Raw genomic sequence first — 7,616 nt, 5'->3', positions numbered from 1 at the left:
GGGCCAGCTGGGCCTTCTGGCAGGACAGAGAGCCCCGGAATCCGACGTGGAGAGCTGCGTGTGGAGAGCTGCGTGTACGTCCCCATCAGGAGGCCGTCCCCACCTCCGCCGCTCTCCCCTCGCGGGGAGCGGCAGCCGCAGGGCCTCAGGGAAGACACCAGGCTGGGCCCCCACGGCACAGCGGGGGCACGTCCCCCACACGCGACTTAGGGATGGCTGCTCGAGACTGCTGCGTCCACCCTGCTGCCGGGTTTCTGGAGGGCTTCCTGGAAGCAGCGTCTACACCAAGCCCTTGGAAGGCCCAGGCGACGGGGGAGCCGGTCATGTAGGGGCCGAGGATGGTGACGGGCAAGGAGGAGCATGTCAGGCAGGGGCCGAAGACGGTGACGGTGACGGTGACGGGCAGGGTAGGAAGGAGCCGTTCAGGCAGGGGCCAAGGACGGTGACGGGCCTGGCCGGGGAGGAGTGTGTCAGGCAGGGGCACAGGAGACGGGCGGGGTAAGGGTTATGGTTACAGTTAGGGCACAATTCACAATCGCAAAGATGTGGAAGCGACCCGAGTGCCCATCCATCCAGGAGTGCATTAATAAAATCTGGCACGTGGACACCACGGAGTGCCATTCGGCTATGAGGAGCAGCGGTGAGAGGGCACCTCTCGTGTTCTCCCGGCCAGAGCTGGAACCCGTTCCAGTAAGCCAAGTGTCCCAAGAATGGACACACGAGCACCACGTGAGCGCGCTCACCACCAAATTGGTACGAACGGATGGACACCTAAGTGGACACAGAGGAATCACCTTCATCGGGTGGGTGTCGGGCGGGCGGGGGGAGGGGATGGGCATACACATCCATTAGGAATGGGGTGGGTGCGCACCGACTGGGGGATGGGCGCACTTGAAGCTAATGACCGGAGGGGGGAGGCTGGGAGAGGGCAACGTACCCGACCTTAACATTGGTACCCCCACAGTACGCTGGAACAACATGAGAGGTAAATGAATAAGAACACAGGGGGGAGGGGGCACGGGCAACACATGTCACCTGGATACTCGGACTCCCATCAACTGCTTGAAAAGAGAGAGAAAAGAAAATGCAATAATAGAGGTAAGAGACACGTTTTAAAAATAATGAATCCGAAGAGAAAAGTAAAAGGAGGCCTGTGGAGCAGGTCTGGGTGTGACTCCGGATCCCCCAACATCAGGTGCCACCACCAAAGATTCCTACGTGGAGCCCATAGAACCCCAAAAGCAACGGGACGAGTTCTGGTCACATACTCCCTCAAAATGACATCCTGGCCTTCTTCTGGAACTCCCTCCCCTCTCAGACTCTCAAGGTTTCCTCCAGCGTGTCGGTTCCCACAGACCAGACCTTTGGTCTGAGACCTGACAGTCCAGATGCCACGCATGCTGTCGCGTGGGGCGGTGTCGCGGCTTGGGACAAGAGGAGGCCCCACGGTGCGGGCTGGGGTGCCAGGCACCGCGGCGGGCGCTGAGGGTGGGGGTGACCCCCACCCCGGTCCGCCGCCACGCTCCCAGAAAGGGGACAGAACAAGAGGCAAAAAAAAAAAAGCAGCAGCAGCCTACCGCACCCGGTATTCCCAGGCGGTCTACATCCAAGTACTAACCAGGTCCGACCCTGCTTAGCTTCCGAGAACAGAGGAGATCCTGTGCGTTCAGGGTGGTGTGGCCCAAGACGGTGGAGGGCGCCCCTGCCACGCTCAAGAAGCCGAGCCTCTCTGTGCTTCCCCGCTGCCTCCTCCCGCCCCAGGCCCCGCGCTGGGCCAGGACTGTTGAGTTCGCTGGCCGGGTCTGGCGGGCTCCGAGGGACAGGGGTGATGGGCGGGGCGGGGCGGGCCGGGGTGGGGAGCTGTCTCTCTATACACACCCACACACACTCACACTCACTCAACAAGATGCGATTCCACGGCTGGACTTGCCAAGGTGGAGACCTTCCAGCCCCCCTCCTCTCCTCGCCTGGCCTACTTCACCTACCAGCTGCCCAACCCCCAGTGTGTCCCTGCTGCTGCCACTGCTGACTGTGCATGCCAGGCTCTTGCCCTTTGACCCCAGCCAGGGGCCGCCCTCCCCCACAACCCCTTTCAGCTGTGCCCCCCCAGCCCTGTGGGTGGGCTGCCCCCTATTCCCCCAGACCAGGTCCTGGGCACAGTGCAAAAGGGAGGGGAGCGAGTGTATGGGGCGTCTCTCTCTCTCTCTCTCTCTCTCTCTCTCACTCTCTCTCTCTCTCTCTCTCTCTCTCTCTCTCTCTCTCTCTCTCTCTCTCGGGATGTGTCCCATGGGTGGGGTGGGGTGGCGTGGTTTGTGTGGCGCTGAAGAAATCAGTCCCCTCCATCTCCTACCTCTGGAAAACGCCCAAGCCCTTGGAGAACTGCCCGCACCGCTACCGTGGGGGCCGGGACCCTCCTCTGTGTCCTCCTGTGGCCCAGCCCAAGGGGCCTGGGCCTGGCCGGGGCTGCATTGGACCCCGACCACCCCGGGGTGTGCACTTGCTAAAAATCGGCGATTAGATATTGGATTGGAGCTTCATTGAGGTCATTTCACTAATGAGTACAACGGAAAGAGTTTCCTAATCCATCTGTGAGGGTGGCAACTGAAAGAGAATTTTAAAGCTGACAGAATAGGAGAGGGAAGGCATAGGAGATTTCCACACCCAGTAAGGAAGCCTTTCCCGAAATGGAAGAAAGAAAGGAGCAAACAGAGACACCGGTAGCCCGCCCAGATCAGAGTCTGCCCCTGAGAGAAAGTACCCTGACCAGGTTCACCCGTGGGTGGGTGGCGAGCTAGCGGCATTCAGAAGAGCGAGGCCCGCAGTCTGTGCAGAAGACACCTGCACTCCGGTGTGTGTGGCGGCACGATTCACAAGCAGCTCCAAATGGTACCAGAAAGAGAAGCCAGGGAGTTCCTGATGCCCCAGATGTCCTCAGCCCAGTACTGGCTGCTATGGGAACGCGAAGCCCGGCTCCTGGTCTCAGAGCGGGACTGCCAGGAGGTGTGATGTACAGTCCGGGGGGTGCCCAGGAGGATGAGGCTGAAGCTGGGACTTGGCCTCAAAGTGTCCCCTCGCATGGGCAGCCCCTTCCGCTTCCTGCTCCTCTGCTCCTGGTGCCCCTCCATCCAGGGGCCAGACCTCAAAAATCACCCGCAGGAGAATCCTGGTCCCAAAGGAGCTTTCTGGGGGACCCGTGCTGAGAGAGGTTGTGGGCATGGCCCGCTGGGGCTCTGCCTGACCCAGGGCTGGGAGATGCAACCTCCCAGCTCTGGGTCCCTGCAGGAAGTGTCGGCAAGAACAGGGCCGTTCCTGCAAAGGCCCAGGTGCAGGGAGCCCAGGCCGAGCAGCCTGTGGAAGAAGCCTCCAGGGCTCAGAGACACCTCAGACACTGCTACCAAAGTCCTAAGGGCATCACTTGCTCCTCCAAAGCCTCTGAGCAGACCGCGCTGTCCAGCCAGCCCCTGGGCCTCCCTGGGGTGCCCAGCACAAAAGTGCAGACACCCACCGGACTCGCAATATCAATTTGAGGATGTTTCTGCCACCCTGAGGACCCGCAGGCCAGCTGGGACTCCGGGCAGGACAGAGAGCCCCGGAATCCGACGTGGAGAGCTGCGTGTACGTCCCCATCAGGAGGCGGCCCCCACCTCCATGGCAAGGCTCTCCCCTTGCGGGGAGCGGCAGCCACAGGGCATCAGGGAAGACACCAGGCTGGGCCCCCGCGGCACAGCCAGGGCACGTCCCCCGCATGCGAGTCGTCGCGGCCGCCCTGCTGCCGGGTTCCTGGAGGGCTTCCTGGAAGCAGCGTCCACACCAAGCCCTTGGAAGGCCCAGGCGACGGAGGAGCCCGTCAGGCAGGGGCCGAGGACGGTGACGGTGACGGGCCGGGCGGGAAGGAGCAGGCAGGGGCAGAGGAGACGGGCTGGGTAAGGGTTAGGGTTATAGTCTGGGCACAATTCACAATCGCAAAGATGTGGAAGCGACCCGAGTGACCATCGATCCACGGGTGCATTAATAAAATGTGGCACGTGGACACCACGGAGTGCCGTTCAGCTATGAGGAACAGCGGTGAGAGGGCACCTCTCGTGTTCTCCCGGCCAGAGCTGGAACCCGTTCCAGTGAGCCAAGTGTCCCAAGAATGGACACACGAGCACCACGTGCGTGCGCTCGCCAGCAAATTGGTAGGAACCAATGGACACCTAAGTGGACACAGAGGGATCGCTTTCATCGAGTGGGTGTCGGGCGGGCGTGGGGAGGGGATGGGCATGCACATCCATTAGGAATGGGGTGGGTGCGCACCAACCGGGGCATGGGCGCACTTGAAGCTCTGACCCCACCCGAGGGGGGGGCGGGGAAAGGGCGATGCACCTGTGGACGGAAAAAATCCAAGCCCTGAAATATTTGAAAGAAGTTTCTTCTGAGCCAAATTTGAGGACCATGACCTGGAGCCACTCTCAAGAAGCCTTGAGCAAGTGGGCTCGCTGTAGCTGGGTTACAGTTTAGTTTTATATATTTTTAGAGAGACAAAGGTTATAGGCAAGGTCACAAATCAATACATGAGAGGCATACATTGGTTTGGCCCAAAAAGGTGGGACATCTCGAAGCGGGGGCTTACAGGTTATAGGTGGGTTTAAAGATTCTTTGGCTGGCAATTGGCTGAGAGGGTTAGACTTTATCTAGAAGACCAGAAAGGATATGCTTACTTTAAGATAAGGTTGTGGGCACTCTGGGAGGTCCAGACAGGAGGACATTTTAAATTTACAATAGGCACCTGCTAAGATGTTTTAAGATGCTTTAAATTTAAGTATAGGCGCCTGCTAGGATACTCAGTTAAGACATTTTAGATTTATGATAGGCATCTGCCAGGATGCTTGATTTAAGACAGGGGCTTCTTATCTTTTAGGTGATGTTAATGCCATACCAGAATCAGGTCAGGAAGTAAACCACTGCTTCGTTTGGTTAACAAAAGCCGCTTTGTGGGAATTTACCATTTGTCAGCCTAACCCTGCTGGCCTCCTTACCATTTGCCAGCCTAACCTAGCTGGCCTCCTTAGGAAGGAGTTTTTAGCAAAAAATTAGAGTTTAGTCCTCAGTTCCCCCTGTTGGCCAAAGATCATTCCATGGAATGCATGTGTAGGCCAACAACCAGCATGATGTCCCATGGCGCTAGGAAGGCTCAAATTTAGAGTTGTCTATCTGGTCCCACGGTGCTAGGAAGGCTCATTCCTAGAGTTGCCTATCTGGTCCCATGGTGCTGTAGAATAGGCCGTGTTGTATCTTAGGGGAGGGACTTGACTCTACTTGATTTAGTAGCCAATTGTTAAAAGGGGCCAGATAGAGTCAGGCCTCGGGCTTAGTCTAAAAACACGTCTTGGACCAGATCTATTTTGCAAGCTATCATGATCTGGGCCTTTGATTGATTTTTTTTTTTTCCTTTTTCTGTATCTGGTATAGCATTTACAAGAAACATATAATAATATGGCAATGAGTGTCATAAAAGTACTAAACAGAAGGTGCCCAAGAAAGTCATAGGTAGAATCAGAAGGTAGCAAGCAGCCTAACCAGCCAAAAAATCCTCTGCATGCATCATCATATTTTTTAATCAGACTTATAATATGTTTATCTTTTTTATCAACAGTCAATTGAACTTTATGGTAAATTTTATTTGAGGATTGTAAAACCGATACCAATTTGGAGTCTAATAAGTTTAATTTTTCCTCTGGCCAATTAGTCTCCATAGGTATAACATCCTGAGGAGGGTATAAATTGAATTTGAGAAACATTTGATCTTTAATATTTAAATTATTATAGGACTTGTTTACAGTTAGCAAATTTATTTTTCTCACCACCTTTGTGTTACACCATATACTAGTATTTAGGAGGGCAAAGGAGGCTTTGTTACAAAAGAAATATAATTCTATAATGTCATTTTGTTTTTTCTCCCAGCAAAATCGGCCCTTTTTCATATACCAGATGTTATGTTCTATGGGGGTGGATACTAGGGGCCAAATCTGGGAGAAATCAGGGTTTTAAGTGTTTTGAGGGCATAGCCATTTTCCTTTTTTATTTTTACAATCTGAGAGGGAAATGGGATGCCAGGTGTTTTTATCAGCTAAAATAGCCCATCGACTTTTTATGGGGAGTATTTTGGTATTATTGACAATGGTTTTAATGCCAGCTAGTTGACTACAGGATATTGTTGAGCCTCATTTAACTTTGGTGCCAGAATTTTTAAAATATAATGTTTAAGATTACATCTACCATCTAAAAATTTTTATAGATTTGGGGAACCATATATTTTCCATAGGTGCCTAGACTGAGCCTTAGCACTGAGTATTGTAGGCCATTGTTTTATAGCCACTTTAGATTCTATTTGTAATAACATGGATATGAGTCCTTGTTGGGTCAGAGCACATGCTCGCTCCCACCTCTGGGTTTGGGCGTATGTCTTTAGGGTTTGTCTGGTCTCTTCTATCTACTTTATTAGAGCTGCATTATCTTTTAGGGCAGCTTTCCATCCCTTTTCTTTTTTTTGGAACAGCATTTTTTTTATGTGGCCTATTTTTGAGAGGGAATCTTTTTTTAGGGAATGTCTCTCCTCATTAGCTGCGAATTTAGCTTGCCCCAATATACCTAACCCAGCTCCAATTTTTTCCGTGAGATGGCGTTTTAGTCTTTTGGATGGCCAATTTTGGTGTATCCACCAGGAATGCTGTTGCCATTGTATACTAATGGCCTCAGTGCAATTTGGATAAATAGAGTTAACCCAGAACCGCTGGGTATCCCAGACAATTGTCAGATGGGTGGAGGTTACTCCTAAGTATGCCTTTGTCTGAGTGTGCCATAAGGCTTTTCAGAGGCGCCCTTGTCTTAGGGTGGAATTTGTACTGTCAGGGACTTCTGTCCACCAACTGACTCCCATAAATAGTTTTTTATGGGCAGTGTCAGTGTGGTTGGTGCTGGACAAGGGCATCCAGCCACAAGCACAGGGCTGGTGGTTGTCTGGGCAGCTTATGCTGTGACAGTTTACACAGGAAGCTGCTAGGTTTCTCCCATCATACCCAGGCAGTTGTCTGAGTTTGTCATCACCAATGTCTATTGTGACGCAGTATTTTATCTGATTAGATCTCCTCAATAATCGTCCTGAGGCATTATTTGGTAAATATTTCTGCAGGGCATTATACTTGGTTAAGGCTTTATAATAGAGGTACCCTGCAAAGGAGGCCCCTCTAGGGAGATTTACAGTGGAACTGTTTCATTCAGTGGCCTTCATTTCATCCTGATCTATGTCATACCAAATGATATGATTTTTACCGGCAGGGAAGGTAGTGAGATTTGCAGGAAGCCAGGAAAAATCTTTAGGTTTAAAGAGAACAGGAGTGTGGGGTAGGCAGATAGGGGAAATTATGGGAAGGAGGATGATCAGGTGAAATATTTTTTTAATCTTAACAAGGAAATTTATAACCATATCCATTTAGAAAGTTATACCAAGGGAGATTTTACAAATCCCAAACAACCTCTTGGGGGTCTTGGTTAAGGCATTTAGGGTTTGCAGCAATATACTCTATAGCAAATAAAGTAAGAATGAGAGTTATTTTAGGGTTTATGAGGACTGGCCT

The 7,616-nt window shown here is 52.6% G+C and overlaps 1 pseudogene; it reads right to left on the bottom strand.

Annotated features, from left to right (window-relative positions):
• Positions 1 to 1,570: 1,570 nt before the first annotated feature.
• On the bottom strand, positions 1,571 to 1,688 carry LOC142863766 (uncharacterized; annotated as a pseudogene).
• Positions 1,689 to 7,616: the final 5,928 nt, after the last annotated feature.

Source organism: Microcebus murinus, chromosome 22 (genome assembly GCF_040939455.1).
Source record: "Microcebus murinus isolate Inina chromosome 22, M.murinus_Inina_mat1.0, whole genome shotgun sequence".
Classification (NCBI taxonomy): Eukaryota; Metazoa; Chordata; class Mammalia; order Primates; family Cheirogaleidae; genus Microcebus; species Microcebus murinus.
Note: the sequence above shows the minus strand (reverse complement) of the source record. Positions and strands in the feature narration are given on the sequence as shown.